General features: G+C 46.5%; 1 long non-coding RNA gene across 1 annotated transcript; it reads right to left on the bottom strand.

The window, feature by feature from the left end:
- Positions 1-9,931: 9,931 nt before the first annotated feature.
- Positions 9,932-12,254, bottom strand: LOC133576734 (uncharacterized). The gene is made up of 3 exons (XR_009811672.2): positions 10,737-12,254; positions 10,507-10,602; positions 9,932-10,382 (listed from the first exon to the last, which is right to left on the bottom strand). It is a non-coding gene; the product is annotated as an uncharacterized lncRNA (long non-coding RNA).
- Positions 12,255-16,917: the final 4,663 nt, after the last annotated feature.

Raw genomic sequence — 16,917 nt, 5'->3', positions numbered from 1 at the left:
TATGGCGCCACATGGGACATTACGGTTGCTATGGCGCCACATGGGACATTACGGTTGCTATGCCGCCACATGGGACACTACGGTTGCTATGGAGCCACATGGGACATTACGGTTGCTATGGAGCCACATGGGACATTACGGTTGCTATGGAGCCACACGGGACATTACGGTTGCTATGGCGCCACATGGGACATTACGGTTGCTATGGAGCCACACGGGACATTACGGTTGCTATGGCGCCACATGGGACATTACGGTTGCTATGGAGACACATGGGACATTACGGTTGCTATGCCGCCACATGGGACATTACGGTTGCTATGGAGCCACATGGGACATTGCGGTTGCTATGGCGCCACATGGGACATTACGGTTGCTATGGCGCCACATGGGACATTACGGTTGCTATGGAGCCACATGGGACACTAGGGTTGCTATGCCGCCACATGGGACATTACGGTTGCTATGGAGCCACATGGGCCCAGAACCTGTGATGAGAGTCTCGTCATCTTGTGGTTTTACTGGTGATGTATTGGTCCGTGGAACACACCCACTCTGCATGACAATGCATTTTGGTTTCTGTGTGTATCCTGTAGTGACCTTTTTATTTGACCTTGCATCACCCGACACTCACGACCCTCGCGATCTTTGCGACCTTGCTTGCGATCCTTGTACTTGTTCATATTGAAAATACCCACATCACTCAAAAGCCAGTCCGCATTTTCTCCGCAGCCTTGCTTGCGGTCCTGCAGGTGTACGAAGCACATTAGCACACAGCACTGCAGAACAAGAACGTGAACGGATGCAAAATGGACATAAGAAACTTTTTCAAGAAAGTAAGTATTCATCACTGCTTGTAGTAAAATGTATTAGCTCCATTTTACACCAGGTCTGTGTTTGACAAAAAGTTGATATTCCCGCTCTAAAACGATGCTGCTACTTAGTTAGCCTGAAAAGCATCATGAAGGTCCTGGTTATTTATAAAGTTAAATGTGCACTCTTTTTTACCATTTGCTATCTTTGGGGTTACTTCCTTCTGGAGCATCAGCTGTGTTTCTCACTTTACACATGGAGGAGAACAGGAGCTGAGCTCTTTCACGTATGACTATCATCAGTAGATAATAATAATAATCATCATGCAAGTAATTGTTTCTTGTTGATGCTGTAAACAAAATGTCACTGTGCAAACCCATGTTTGTTGTTGTACTGAACACAGATTGAAAATAAACCGACTGAAATAATAACAATGAATAAGTCTTTGTTAGCCGTTTGTGAAGTTTTGTGCTCTTGCCCTACATTCGCTCGCATCCTGTGCATCTCCTGGGGGCTAAGCCCCCCCCTGTCCTTAAAAGCTAGTGACGTCCCTGAATTGTATCATGTCACAGAGTTTTAACAAATGGCAACTTCCTATGAGGAGTTGTATTATAATGATAAATGGGTTATACTTGTATAGCGCTTTTCTACCTTCAAGGTACTCAAAGCGCTTTGACAGTAATACCACATTCACCCATTCACACACACATTCACACACTGATGGCGGGAGCTGTCATGCAAGGCGCTAACCAGCAGCCATCAGGAGCAAGGGGTGAAGTGTCTTGCCCAAGGACACAACGGACGTGACTAGGATGGTAGAAAGTGGGGATTGAACCCCAGTAACCAGCAACACTCCGATTACATCTACAAACAAGCTTATTGGTGTGTCAAGTAAAGACAGGCCAAAGTTAAATCGGAGAAAAAGCAGCCGTTTATAAATTATTTAATGTTTCTCTACGGCCCGGAAGCAAACGCGTCATGGATTGGTACCGGTCTTTGGACCGGTGGTTGGGGACCACTGCTGTAAAAGACACAAGGCATGAAGAAAATGGATTGACAATAGTCTACAGTCCCTTAGCCAATTTGGATGCATTGTGCTCTGCGTCCTAACACTAAAAAATTACACACACAAAAAAAATCAGTGTAAAAGCGCAGGCGCGTAAAGTGAAGCGTGTTGTAGCGAGGGAACACCATCCATCCGTCCATCCATTTGCTTCCGCTTATCCGAGGTTGGGTGGCGGGGGCAGCAGCCTAAGCAGAGAAGCCCAGACTTCCATTTCCCCAGCTCTTCCCGAGGCGTTCCCAGGCCAGCCGGGAGACATAGTCTTCCCAACGTGTCCTGGGTCTTCCCCGTGGCCTCCTACCAGTATGTGTAAATTGACAAAATGTTGGTGTGTAACATTGGATGCACGTTGGTTGAGAAATGACCACATTTCAAAGGTCACATCAACGTCACAACCTGACATTGAATAAACGTCGTCAAGAAGAGTGTTGTTTCAATGTTGTATTTGTCAAAAGTCAATTCAACGTCAAGTTGTCAACATTGTTGTTAATGTCTTGTGCCTGCTGGGAGGCACACTATTGTTGCACAGAAACAACTTTCTGCACTTCTACCTGCTTGATTGTGCATACATGACACAACTTCAATGTGTGTATACAGCTTTTCTAACAGCACATTCATCACATTGGTCTTGGATGTTTGCCCACGTTCATGGTGGAAGTGTTTTTTTACGCACTTGTACATTTGACATCCAACTTCAAACACTTGCATGCACATGCAACACTCCAAACATTTAGCATATCAGTATGTGCAGTTCAATTATGGAAGAGGTTAAGCATAGAAGACAATGTATTAATATGATCCCGTTTAAAGGGGAACATTATCACAATTTCAGAATTGTTAAAACTATTAAAAATCAGTTCCCAGTGGCTTATTTTATTTTTCGCAGTTTTTTTCAAAATTTTACCCATCACGCAATATCCCTAAAAAAAAGCTTAAAAGTGCCTGATTTTAACCAGCCGTCCATTTTCCTATGACGTCACATAGTGAAGCCAACACAAACAAACATGGCGGAAAGAACAGCAAGCTATAGCGACATTAGCTCGGATTCAGACTCGGATTTCAGCGGCTTAAGCGATTCAACAGATTACGCATGTATTGAAACGGATGGTTGTAGTGTGGAGGCAGGTAGCGAAAACGAAATTGAAGAAGAAACTGAAGCGATTGAGCCATATCGGTTTGAACCGTATGCAAGCGAAACCGACGAAAACGGCACGACAGCTAGCGACACGGGAGAAAGCGAGGACGAATTTGGCGACCGCCTTCTAACCAGCGATTGGTATGTGTTTGTTTGGCATTAAAGGAAACTAACAACTATGAACTAGGTTTACAGCATATGAAATACATTTGGCAACAACATGCACTTTGAGAGTGCAGACAGCCCAATTTTCATCAATTAATATATTCTGTAGACATACCCTCATGTCAGCAGGCCAGGGAAGCTAGGGTTGATATTCTTCTCTTGATCATCTTCGGGACGGTGTGAGCCAAGACATCCAGGGGGTTTAGCTCGCTCGTCTGCGGGAACAAACTGCCGCCATTGCTTGCCGTGCTACCGAGGTCCTTTGTCCCTGAATTGCTCACACACTCCGGCAGATTCAATGGGGGTCTGGCGGCAGATTTCTTTGACTTGATCGTTGGAAATGCATCTGCTTTGAGTGTCGCAGGATATCCACACATTCTTGCCATCTCTGTCGTAGCATAGCTTTCGTCGGTAAAGTGTGCGGAACAAACGTCCAATTTCTTGCCACTTTCGCATCTTTGGGCCACTGGTGCAACTTGAATCCGTCCTGTTCGTGTTGTTACACCCTCTGACAACACACCGACGAGGCATGATGTCTACAAGGTACAGAAAACAGTCGAAAAAAACGGAAAATAACGGAGCTGATTTGACTCAGTGTTTGAGAAAATGGCGGATTGCTTCCCGATGCGACGTCACATTGTGACGTCATCGCTCCGAGAGCGAATATTAGAAAGGCGTTTAATTCGCCAAAATTCACCCATTTAGAGTTCGGAAATCGGTTAAAAAAATATGGTCTTTTTTCTGCAACATCAAGGTATATATTGATGTTTACATAGGTCTGGTGATAATGTTCCCCTTTAAGAAACTGTTCAAAATTGAGTGTTTACAGAGTACACGGATAAACATCTTCAGCCTTGCTGACTGTGAGATCATCTCATGTGAATCATAACTTGATTAACTATTAACTACCTCCCTGCTTGGCACTCAGCATCAAAGGTTGGAATTTGGGGTTAAATCACCAAAAATGATTCCCGGGCGCAGCGCCGCTGCTGCCCACTGCTCCCCTCACCTATCAGGGGGTGAACAAGGGGATGGGTCAAATGCAGAGGACAAATTTCACCACACCTCGTGTGTGTGTGTGTGTGTGACAATCATTGCTACTTTAACTTAACTTTATTTAAGAGAACTGTTCAATTTAATATTCAAAATGACAACAGGAAAACGTGTTAGTAATGCTTTGTAAAGGTCTTAAACCATAACCATTGCACTAAATAATGTAAAAGTACTTACGGAAGGATAACATAATGACATTTCTAGTCAGAATGATTTTATTAGACTTCTGTCATTCTCAGCACAAACTCAACAGTAAGATGCTGCACGCAGGCCCATAATTAGACAATATCTGGCTCATGTCACTTCTGATACATTTCAGTCGTGACGCATCCTGTATCATTTAACAGATTAAAGTAGTGTTCAGTACACTGAATGTGACTTATGGCATGTCTCTAACAACTAGGGGTGTAACGGTACGTGTATTTGTATTGAATTGTTTCGGTACGGGGGTTCCGGTTCGGTTCGGAGGTGTACCGAACGAGTTTCCACACGAACATATGAAGTAGCCGCCTAAGCTAAAGTCTTAACAAGCTGCTCTGCTTTCTGCCTCTGTCTCCTACACGGCACCCAGCATTGTCCCACCCACACAACCATCTGATTGGTTACAACCATAGCGGTAACAGCCAATCAGCAGTGCGTATTCAGAGCGCATGGAGTCAATGCTTCTGCGGTGTGGTTAGCAGATAGGTGTTTAGCAGGTAAGCATCAGGCAGCGGACTCTCCCCAAATTAAAATAAACACCTCCCAGTCAACTACTAGTAACATCACTATGAGCCCGTTGACGTTCTAGAAACAAACTGCAGCTCAGCTCGCTCGCAGTCCTGGCTTGAGGTGAAGGCTAATTAGCTTTTAGCGTAACGTTAGCTCATTTTGCGGTGTGTGTGTGTTACGGTAGCAGCTTAGTTTTGAATGGCAGGGTCCCTGCTATCACATGTTGATAAAAATATAACATTTACATAATAAACATCAACTACAGGCTTCCCAAATGCTGTAATAAATGATGAGTTCACTTGAAACTGTTTAAAGGGGAACATTATCACAATTTCAGAAGGGTTAAAACCATTAAAAATCAGTTCCCAGTGGCTTATTTTATTTTTCGAATTTTTTTTCAAAATTTTACCCATCACGCAATATCCCTAAAAAAAGCTTCAAAGTGCCTGATTTTAGTCATCGTTATATACACCCGTCCATTTTCCTGTGACGTCACGTAGTGATGCCGATACAAACAAACATGGCGGATAGAACAGCAAGGAATAGCGACATTAGCTCGGATTCAGACTCGGATTTCAGCGGCTTAAGCCATTCAACAGATTATGCATGTATTGAAACGGATGGTTGTAGTGTGGAGGCAGGTAGCGAAAACGAAATTGAAGAAGAAACTGAAGCTATTGAGCCATATCGGTTTGAACCGTATGCAAGCGAAACCGACGAAAACGACACGACAGCCAGCGACACGGGAGAAAGCGAGGACGAATTCGGCGATGGCCTTCTAACCAACGATTGGTATGTGTTTGTTTGGCATTAAAGGAAACTAACAACTATGAACTAGGTTTACAGCATATGAAATACATTTGGCAACAACATGCACTTTGAGAGTGCAGACAGCCCAGTTTTCATCAATTAATATATTCTGTAGACATACCCTCACCCGCTCGCAAATTTCTTTGACTTTATCGTTGAAAATGCATCTGCTTTGAGTGTCGCAGGATATCCACACATTCTTGCCATCTCTGTCGTAGCATAGCTTTCGTCGGTAAAGTGTGCGGAACAAACGTCCAATTTATTGCCACTTTCGCATCTTTGGGCCACTGGTACAACTTGAATCCATCCCTGTTCGTGTTGTTACACCCTCCGACAACACACCGACGAGGCATGATGTCTCCAAGGTACGGAAAAAAGTCGAAAAAACGGAAAATAACAGAGCTGATTTGACTCGGTGTTTGTAATGTGTTTGAGAAAATGGCGGATTGCTTCCCGATGTGACGTCACAATGTGACGTCATTGCTCCGAGAGCGAATAATAGAAAGGCGTTTAATTCGCCAAAATTCACCCATTTAGAGTTCGGAAATCGGTTAAAAAAAAAAAAGGTCTTTTTTCTGCAACATCAAGGTATATATTGACGCTTACATAGGTCTGGTGATAATGTTACCCTTTAATGTTGCACTTTTTATATGTAGAAGAAAAGTTTTGTCATTTTATTTAATCTGAGCAACAACTTGAGGCAGTTTAATGTGGATTAACGTGGGCAGAATTATTATAGTGTTCCCAATGTTAAAAGGATAAAGCCATCGTTTACAAATTTGGTAAATAAATAACCAAAAAATGTATATTTTGTTGATTTCTTACTGTACCGAAAATGAACCGAACCGTGACCTCTAAACCGAGGTACGTACCGAACCGACATTTTTGTGTACCGTTACACCCCTACTAACAGATTAAAGTAGTGTACAGTACACTTGAATGTGACTCATGGCATGTCTGAAACAACAGAGTAGAGACACAGAGGGTAGATAGAAAAGAGGATCAAGGGGTTGAGAAAACAACGTTGTAGTACCATGAAGGGTCTACTTTTAACATCATGCTTTTACTCAAACAAATAATAGAAGATGGAATGAAGTTGCTGGTGATGCAGATTCCAAGTTGTCATTCCAACTTGTGTGGTCCCAGCATCCAAAGTGAGAAGACTTTGGATGCTACATGAGATCTAAACTGGACTGAACCTGGTGACAAAGTTGTCTCCTTGTTAGGCCACTCCTCTGGGACCGGGATGGTATGATGTAGTGTCCACACACACTTGGTCCAGCAACATACCCTGGAGACCCAACACTAAACCTTTAATGACATGTTCCCTCCACAAGAACCCAAAGTGTTCAAAGGGGAACTGCACTTTTTTTTTGGTCGAACAATGCAAAGCCCCTCTAAGAACCACCAATAATACTCCATTGACATGCATGTTAATGTAGCTACCAGGCAGACATTGATTATACGAATGTATTACTCGAAAAAATTGTCGCACAGCAGCTAAATGAACACTTAGTGTCTAACAATCTCTGTGAACCTTTTCAATCTGGTTTCAGGGCAAATCACTCTACGGAGACAGCCCTCGCAAAAATGACTAAATGATCTACTGCTAACGATGGATTCTGACGCGTCATCTATGTTGCTGCTTCTTGATCTTAGCGCTGCTTTCGATACCGTCGATCATAAAATTTTATTAGAGCGTATCAAAACACGTATTGGTATGTCAGACTTAGCCTTGTCGTGGTTTACTCTTATCTTACTGACAGGATGCAATGCGTCTCCCATAACAATGTGACCTCGGACTATGTTAAGGTAACGTGCGGAGTCCCCCAGGGTTTGGTTCTTGGCCCTGCACTCTTTAGTAGTTACATGCTGCCGCTAGGCGACATCATACGCAAATACGGTGTTAGCTTTCATTGTTATGCTGATGACACCCAACTCTACATGCCCCTAAAGCTGACCAACACGCCGGATTGTAGTCAGCTGGAGGCGTGTCTTAATGAAATTAAACAATGGATGTCCGCTAACTTCTTGCAACTCAACACTAAGAAAACGGAAATGCTGATTATCGGTCCTGCTAAACACCGACATTTATTTAATAATACCACCTTAACATTTGACAACCAAACAATTACACAAAGCGACTCGGCAAAGAATCTGGGTATTATCTTCGACCCAACTCTCTCGTTTGAGCCACACATTCAGAGTGTTACTAAAACGGCCTTCTTTCATCTCCGTAATGTCGCTAAAATTCGTTCCATTTTGTCCACTAGCGACGCTGAGATCATTATTCATGCGTTCGTTACGTCTCGTCTCGACTACTGTAACGTATTATTTTCAGGTCTCCCTATGTCTAGCATTAAAAGATTACAATTGGTTCTTTTGACAAGAACAAGAAAGTTTGATCATATTACGCCTATACTGGCTCACCTGCACTGGCTTAATGTGCACTTAAGATGCGACTAAGGTTTTCCTACTTACGTATAAAATATTACACGGTCTAGCTCCATCGTATCTTGCCGATTGTATTGTACCATATGTCCCGGCTAGAAATCTGCGTTCAAAGAACTCCGGCTTATTAGTGATTCCCAGAGCCCAAAAAAAGTCTGCGGGCTATAGAGCGTTTTCTATTCGGGCTCCAGTACTATGGAATGCCCTCCCGGTAACAGTTAGAGATGCTACCTCAGTAGAAGCATTTAAGTCCCATCTTAAAACTCATTTGTATACTCTAGACTTTGAATAGCCCCCCTTTTTTTAGACCAGTTGATCTGCGGTTTCTTTTCTTTTCTCCTCTGCTCCCCCCTATCCCTGTGGAGGGGGAGACACACAGGTCCGGTGGCCATGGATGGGGTGCTGGCTGTCCGGGGTCGGGACCCGGGGTGGACCGCTCGCCTGTGTATCGGTTGGGAACATCTCTGCGCTGCTGACCCGTCTCCGCTCGGGATGGTTTCCTGCTGACCCCACTGTGGACTGGACTCTTACGGTTATGCTGGATCCACTATGGACTGTACTCTCACAATATTATGTTAGACCCACTCGACATCCATTGCATTCGGTCTCCCCTAGAGGGGGCTGGGGGTTACCCACATATGCGGTCCTCTCCAAGGTTTCTCATAGTCATTCACATCGACATCCCACTGGGGTGAGTTTTTCCTTGCCCTTATGTGGGCTCTGTACCGAGGATGTCGTTGTGGCTTGTGCAGCCCTTTGAGACACTTGTGATTTAGGGCTATATAAACATTGATTGATTGATTGATATACGTACGTGTCCTTTAAAGCTGACTTTGAAACAACGTTGCAATATAGTTGTATTTGTAAATCGAGACTACGTTGATGTCCAACGTTGAATCCACGTTGTTGGTTGGGGAATGACCACATTTCAAAAAGGTCAAATTAACGTCACAACCTGGCATTGAATAAACGTCAACGAGCATGTTTCAACGTTATGTTTGACTTGTAAAATAAATACTTACAGCATAAAACAAGCTTTTAGGATGTTAGAGAGCTTCACAAGTGGAATAGATTGCATCCCCATTACCTGTATCCGCCTCTTGCTATCATCTGTGCTGTAAAGTTCATATTTCCATCCATCCATCCATCTTCCTCCGCTTATCCGAGGTCGGGTCGCGGGGGCAGCAGCCTAAGCAGGGAAGCCCAGACTTCCCTCTCCCCAGCCACTTCGTCCAGCTCCTCCCGGGGGATCCCGAGGCGTTCCCAGGCCAGCCGGGAGACATAGTCTTCCCAACGTGTCCTGGGTCTTCCCCGAGGCCTCCTACCGGTCGGACGTGCCCGAAACACCTCCCGAGGGAGGCGTTCGGGTGGCATCCTGACCAGATGCCCGAACCACCTCATCTGGCTCCTCTCGATGTGGAGGAGCAGCGGCTTTACTTTGAGCTCCCCCCGGATGACAGAGCTTCTTACCCTCTCTCTAAGGGAGAGCCCTGCCACCCGGCGGAGGAAACTCATTTCGGCCGCTTGTACCCGTGATCTTGTCCTTTCGGTCATGACCCAAAGCTCATGACCATAGGTGAGGATGGGAACGTAGATCGACCGGTAAATCGAGAGCTTTGCCTTCCGGCTCAGCTCCTTCTTCACCACAACGGATCGATACAGCGTCCGCATTACTGAAGACGCCGCACCGATCCGCCTGTCGATCTCACAATCCACTCTTCCCTCACTCGTGAACAAGACTCCGAGGTACTTGAACTCCTCCACTTGGGGCAAGATCTGCCCCCCAACCCGGAGATGGCACTCCACCCTTTTCCGGGCGAGAACCATGGACTCGGACTTTGAGGTGCTGATTCCCATCCCAGTCGCTTCACACTCGGCTGCAAACCGATCCAGTTCATATTTGAATTACAATAAAAGGAAGTCTAAGTCTATCAGTTTTTAACCATTTAGAATGCAGAGAAAAGACTGTTATTGTCTAACAGAGGGATAGTGAATGATGAAAAAGAGCAGTTCCCCTTTTAAATGTTTTTTTGCACAGTTTTGGTTGCCATTTGGAAATTTGAAGCTCAAAACTTGTTTTTGGGTGAAAATTAAAATAATTTATTGCTCACAGTTTAGGTCTGCATTTTCTTTTTGGATAATAGTCAGCATACTCATTGTAATAGACAGCAGCCAGGTAGTCTGGAAGGACACAAACAACACAGATGTTTATTATCAAAAGGATTTTGGTTTACCACACACTTTGACGAGAGTTCCAACATAAGACTGGGAAACTTTCATCACATCTAAAAAACTATAAACTTACAAAGAGACGCTCATCGCTGTCTCCGGGGTTTTAATCCTTTTCAGGGTCTGCTTGCTGGTGTTCAAGAAAACTGTTGGCTCTCCCAACACCAACATTCTTGAAGGACACAAATGATAAATCAAAATTTGTAGACAATTTAGTTAAGTAAGTCTAGCAGACATTTAAGTTAATAAAGCACGAGAGTTATTCATGGACAATAACTACAGAAACAGTGGCTATTACGTACATACCTGGACTTCTCCAGTTGGGCTGAAGTGTCATCAACATGTCTCACTCCTCCCGGATCCATCATCTTCTAACAAAGTCTGTTCCTTCCAATAATAACTCATCCATATACTCCACATTGTGCATTAATAACAAACTGGAGCTTGTAGCATACAAGCTACTAAAATACAGAACCATGACTAAAAAAGGCCCGACAAGCCTTTTGATAAACAAATGACGGCCAGCTAATAATTGCTGCAAACTGTATCATTATTGTTTAAAATGTTTTCAGTCAACATTGCTATACAAGTCCTGGCCTCGGTCTAGATCAGGGCTCTCCAACACTTTTCACAAGAGCGACTTTTCTAGAAAAAAATAAAAATAAGAGCAGCAAGTGTTGTACTTTATGACTAACATTTGCTAAACACGCTAACTTCTGAAAATGCTCTCAGGGTTTCTGATCTCTCGTAAAAATTCGGTAAAAACAAAAATTCAAAGTCCTTAATGTACGTAGTTATTTAGTCTGCTCAGCCGAGCTACTGGTAGTTTGTGGGCTGCTGGCAGCGTGCGAGCTACTGCTAGCTTGTGAACCATCTTGGTCTGGATGTTCTTTGGTCTCGCCTTGGTGTTGGTCTGGATGTTCTTTGGTCTCGCCTTGTTCTTGTTCTTTGACAGCGAGAGTTTCCTTCTGGCATGCCTCCCATGCATATTCAAACTTGTGTAGCCTCTTCCTGATGGTGGACGCGTGCACTTTGACGTCGACCGAGGCCAGAGCTTCCTGTAGGTCCCGTGACGACATTTGAGGGTTTTTGGACAGTTCCTTAAGCATCTTGCAGTCTGCTGATGTGCTGAACTTGCTGGGCCGGCCAGACCTGGGCTTGTTGGCAGTCGTTTTATTCGTCTTCCATTTGTAAATTATTTTCCGTATAGTAGAAGGGCTGATTTCAAATTGTTTGGAGATCTTTTTGTAGCCTTTCCCGGACGCATATGCTTCCACAATTTCCATCCTGGAGGCCTCAGAGAGCTCTATGGACCTCACCATGGTGGTGGCAACAATGGAGAGGTTACAATACAACAGGTTTGTCCTGCAACTGCACTGGAACAATGTTTTTATGATGAAAATTAGGATACAATGCCGATGTGTTTAATTAGATGGAAAACGAATGTTTCCAGTGGGTGTCTTTGTGTCCTCAGACCACATTCCACTCAAACCACTTCAATTAAAATGGAATTTGGACAGCGTCACACCGACCAAAAGTAAGGTAATACAATAAAACAGTCTGCAAAATGCCCTTTTTAGCCGAATGTAACGACTGATACAAGACGCGGCGACATCAAACGTTTGACTAACAAACACAACTACCGTTCATTTCGTGCCTTAAAACAACCGATATGGCTTCTAATCCTTAACAATAGTAACTGTAAAAGTCCAATAGCTTATAAAATACAACAAAAAGTCAGGTTTCACCTGTTAACGAGTTAGAAGACGACGACCAAAGCAGCGTGACGAAGGAGCGGCGCTGGGACTACTTATACTCTGTCAGTGATTCGGTCATGTATCCATTCGTGAAGAAAAGTAGTCCCGCTTTTTCCACCGACAACCTTTCGATGTTAGGACCACGCCCCCAATTGCTTGCGGCGAACAATAAATAGTAAGCTCTTTACTGTATATTACTGTACACGCTTGAGTAAATAAACCATGTCTGCAGTAAAGGATGGCAAAGACTAAACAGCTGACGTCACTTTGCGCGGATTCATCTGCCGGTGGTTGCACAAGATCCTCCAAAACTAGATCAAACCAGAAAACTCGGACAGACCCCATGTGGGGTGGACTGATGTCCTCCTAGGACAGACCCCCTGTGGGGTGGACTGTATGTCCTCCTAGGACAGACCCCTGTGGGGTGGACTGTGTGTCCTCCTAGGACAGACCCCTGTGGGGTGGACTGTGTGTCCTTCTAGGACAGACACCCTGTGGGGTGGACTGCGTGTCCTCCTAGGACAGACCCCCTGTGGGGTGGACTATATGTCCTCCTAGGAGAGACCCCCTGTGGGGTGGACTGTGTGTCCTCCTAGGACAGACATCCTGTGGGGTGGACTGTGTGCCCTCCTAGGACAGACACCCTGTGGGGTGGACTATGTGTCCTCCTAGGACAGACACCCTGCGGGGTGGACTATGTGTCCTCCTAGGACAGATACCTTGTGGGGTGGACTATGTGTCCTCCTAGGACAGACCCCCTGTAGGGTAGACTATGTGTCCTCCTAAGACAGATACCCTTTGGAGTGGACTGTGTGTCCTCCTAGGACAGACCCCCTGTGGGGTGGACTATATGTCCTCCTAGGAGAGACCCCTGTGGGGTGGACTGTGTGTCCTCCTAGGACAGACACCCTGTGGGGTGGACTGTGTGGCCTCCTAGGACAGATACCCTGTGGGGTGGACTGTGTGTCCTCCTAGGACAGACCCCCTGTGGGGTGGACTATATGTCCTCCTAGGAGAGACCCCCTGTGGGATGGACTGTGTGTCCTCCTAGGACAGACCCCTGTGGGGTGGACTGTGTGTCCTCCTAGGTCAGACCACCTGTGGGGTGGACTGATGTCCTCCTAGGACAGCAATCTGTGGGATGGACTGTGTGTCCTCCTAGGACACACCCCTTGTGGGGTGGACTATATGTCCTCCTTGAAGAGATCCCCTGTGGGGTTGACTGTGTGTCCTCCTAGGACAGACCCCCTGTGGGGTGGACTATATGTCCTCCTTGAAGAGATCCCCTGTGGGGTGGACTGTGTGTCCTCCTAGGACAGACTCCCTGTGGGGTGGACTATAGGACCTCCTAGAAGAGACCCCCATGTGGGGTGGACTGTGTGTCCTCCTAGGACAGACACCCTGCGGGGTGGCCTATGTGTCCTCCTAAGACAGACACCCTGTGGGGTGGACTGTGTGTCCTCCTAGGACAGACACCCTGTGGGGTGGACTGTGTGTCCTCCTAGGACAGACCCCTGTGGGGTGGACTGTGTGTCCTTCTAGGACAGACACCCTGTGGGGTGGACTGCGTGTCCTCCTAGGACAGACCCCCTGTGGGGTGGACTATATGTCCTCCTAGGAGAGACCCCCTGTGGGGTGGACTGTGTGTCCTCCTAGGACAGACATCCTGTGGGGTGGACTGTGTGCCCTCCTAGGACAGACACCCTGTGGGGTGGACTATGTGTCCTCCTAGGACAGACACCCTGCGGGGTGGACTATGTGTCCTCCTAGGACAGATACCTTGTGGGGTGGACTATGTGTCCTCCTAGGACAGACCCCCTGTAGGGTAGACTATGTGTCCTCCTAAGACAGATACCCTTTGGAGTGGACTGTGTGTCCTCCTAGGACAGACCCCCTGTGGGGTGGACTATATGTCCTCCTAGGAGAGACCCCTGTGGGGTGGACTGTGTGTCCTCCTAGGACAGACACCCTGTGGGGTGGACTGTGTGGCCTCCTAGGACAGATACCCTGTGGGGTGGACTGTGTGTCCTCCTAGGACAGACCCCCTGTGGGGTGGACTATATGTCCTCCTAGGAGAGACCCCCTGTGGGATGGACTGTGTGTCCTCCTAGGACAGACCCCCTGTGGGGTGGACTGTGTGTCCTCCTAGGTCAGACCACCTGTGGGGTGGACTGATGTCCTCCTAGGACAGAAATCTGTGGGATGGACTGTGTGTCCTCCTAGGACACACCCCTTGTGGGGTGGACTATATGTCCTCCTTGAAGAGATCCCCTGTGGGGTTGACTGTGTGTCCTCCTAGGACAGACCCCCTGTGGGGTGGACTATATGTCCTCCTTGAAGAGATCCCCTGTGGGGTGGACTGTGTGTCCTCCTAGGACAGACTCCCTGTGGGGTGGACTATAGGACCTCCTAGAAGAGACCCCCATGTGGGGTGGACTGTGTGTCCTCCTAGGACAGACACCCTGCGGGGTGGCCTATGTGTCCTCCTAAGACAGACACCCTGTGGGGTGGACTGTGTGTCCTCCTAGGACAGACACCCTGTGGGGTGGACTGTGTGTCCTTCTAGGAAAAACACCCTGTGGGGTGGACTGTGTGTCCTCCTAGGACAGACACCCTGTGGGGTGGACTGTGTGACCTCCTAGGAGAGACACCCTGTGGGGTGGACTGTGTGTCCTCCTAGGACAGATACCCTGTGGGGTGGACTATGTGTCCTCCTAGGACAGACACCCTGTGGGGTGGACTGTGTGTCGTCCTAGGACAGACACCCTGTGGGGTGGACTGTGTGTCCTCCTAGGACAGACACCCTGTGGGGTGGACTATGTGTTCTCCTAGGACAGACCCCCTGTGGGGTGGACTGTGTGTCCTCCTAGGACAGACACCCTGTGGGGTGGACTGATGTCCTCCTAGGACAGTAACCTGTGGGGTGGACTGTGTGTCCTCCTAGGACAGACACCCTGCGGGGTGGACTGTGAGTCCTCCTAGGACAGACACCCTGTGGGGTGGACTGCGTGTCCTCCTAGGACAGACCTCTGTAGGGTGGACTATATGTTCTCCTCGGACAGACCCCCTGTGGGGTGGACTGTGTGTCCTCCTAGGACAGTAACCTGTGGGGTGGACTGTGTGTCTTCCTAGGACAGATACCCTGTGGGGTGGACTTTGTGTCCTCCTAGGACAGACCCCCTGTGGGGTCGCACCCCCGGCCAAACTATGAAAAAAACTGCGACTTATAGTCCGAAAAATACGGTAGTCATGAAATATGAGGACTATGCTCACTGTTGTGAGAGCCTATATGTTGTTCATCATTTGGAATGTTTCCCACAACAAGCAAACTGAGAAGGATGATTGGAACAAGGACTGGTCTGGAATGACGTCATCCAAGAAGAATGCCAGCGATGGAGGAGTAGGTCTACCTTTAACCTGCCTTCAAAGACTTGTAGCCCACTGACATAACTGCCACCATGTCACTCATGTAGGCAGGCCGCATGGCGTCCAGTGTGGCGGTGAAAAAGCAGAGTTCGGACTGGAGCAGCTCAGGCTGGGACGCCGACGACAGTTGGTCCAACGAGAAAGAAGGCCAAGGGCAGAGTTCTGCTGGCGAGGAGGGCTGGGGCAACGACTGGGCCGAGGAGGAGTTGGACCTGGCCGCCACATCTCTGCCTGAGGGGGTCCGCTTAGCCAGCAACTACAACTGGGACAGCAGCAGTGTGAGCAAGGGGGCTAACCACAACGACCTGTTTGCCTCTGTGGCGCAGAGAAATGCCATGGTGAGCACCGAGAAGGTAGACCTGCAGAAGGTCAGGCTTTTTAATACAAGAGTCTTAGTCTAGGACTAGATGCAACAATCTAAGTCCATGATCACAAACAGATCAGGCTTATTAATACAAGAGTCTTAGTCTAGGACTAGATGCAACAATCTAAGTCCATGATCACAAACAGATCAGGCTTATTAATACAAGATTCTTAGTCTAGGACTAGATGCAACAATCTAAGTCCATGATCACGAACAGATCAGGCTTATTAATACAAGAGTCTTAGTCTAGGACTAGATGCAACAATCTAAGTCTTTGATCACAAACAGATCAGGCTTATTAATACAAGTCTTAGTCTAGGACTAGATGCAAGAATCTAAGTCTATGATCACGAACAGATCAGGCTTATTAATACAAGAGTCTTAGTCTAGGACTAGATGCAACAATCTAAGTCCATGATCACGAACAGATCAAGCTTATTAATACAAGAGTCTTAGTCTAGGACTAGATGCAACAATCTAAGTCTATGATCACGAACCGATCAGGCTTATTAATACAAGAGTCTTAGTCTAGGACTAGATGCAACAATCTAAGTCCATGATCACAAACAGATCAGGCTTATTAATACAAGAGTCTTAGTCTAGGACTAGATGCAACAATCTAAGTCCATGATCACAAACAGATCAGGCTTATTAATACAAGATTCTTAGTCTAGGACTAGATGCAACAATCTAAGTCCATGATCACGAACAGATCAGGCTTATTAATACAAGAGTCTTAGTCTAGGACTAGATGCAACAATCTAAGTCTTTGATCACAAACAGATCAGGCTTATTAATACAAGTCTTAGTCTAGGACTAGATGCAAGAATCTAAGTCTATGATCACGAACAGATCAGGCTTATTAATACAAGAGTCTTAGTCTAGGACTAGATGCAACAATCTAAGTCCATGATCACGAACAGATCAAGCTTATTAATAC

The sequence above is a fragment of the Nerophis lumbriciformis genome, linkage group LG36, assembly GCF_033978685.3.
Source record: "Nerophis lumbriciformis linkage group LG36, RoL_Nlum_v2.1, whole genome shotgun sequence".
NCBI lineage: Eukaryota > Metazoa > Chordata > Actinopteri > Syngnathiformes > Syngnathidae > Nerophis > Nerophis lumbriciformis.
This window is presented reverse-complemented; position numbering and strand designations above follow the sequence as displayed.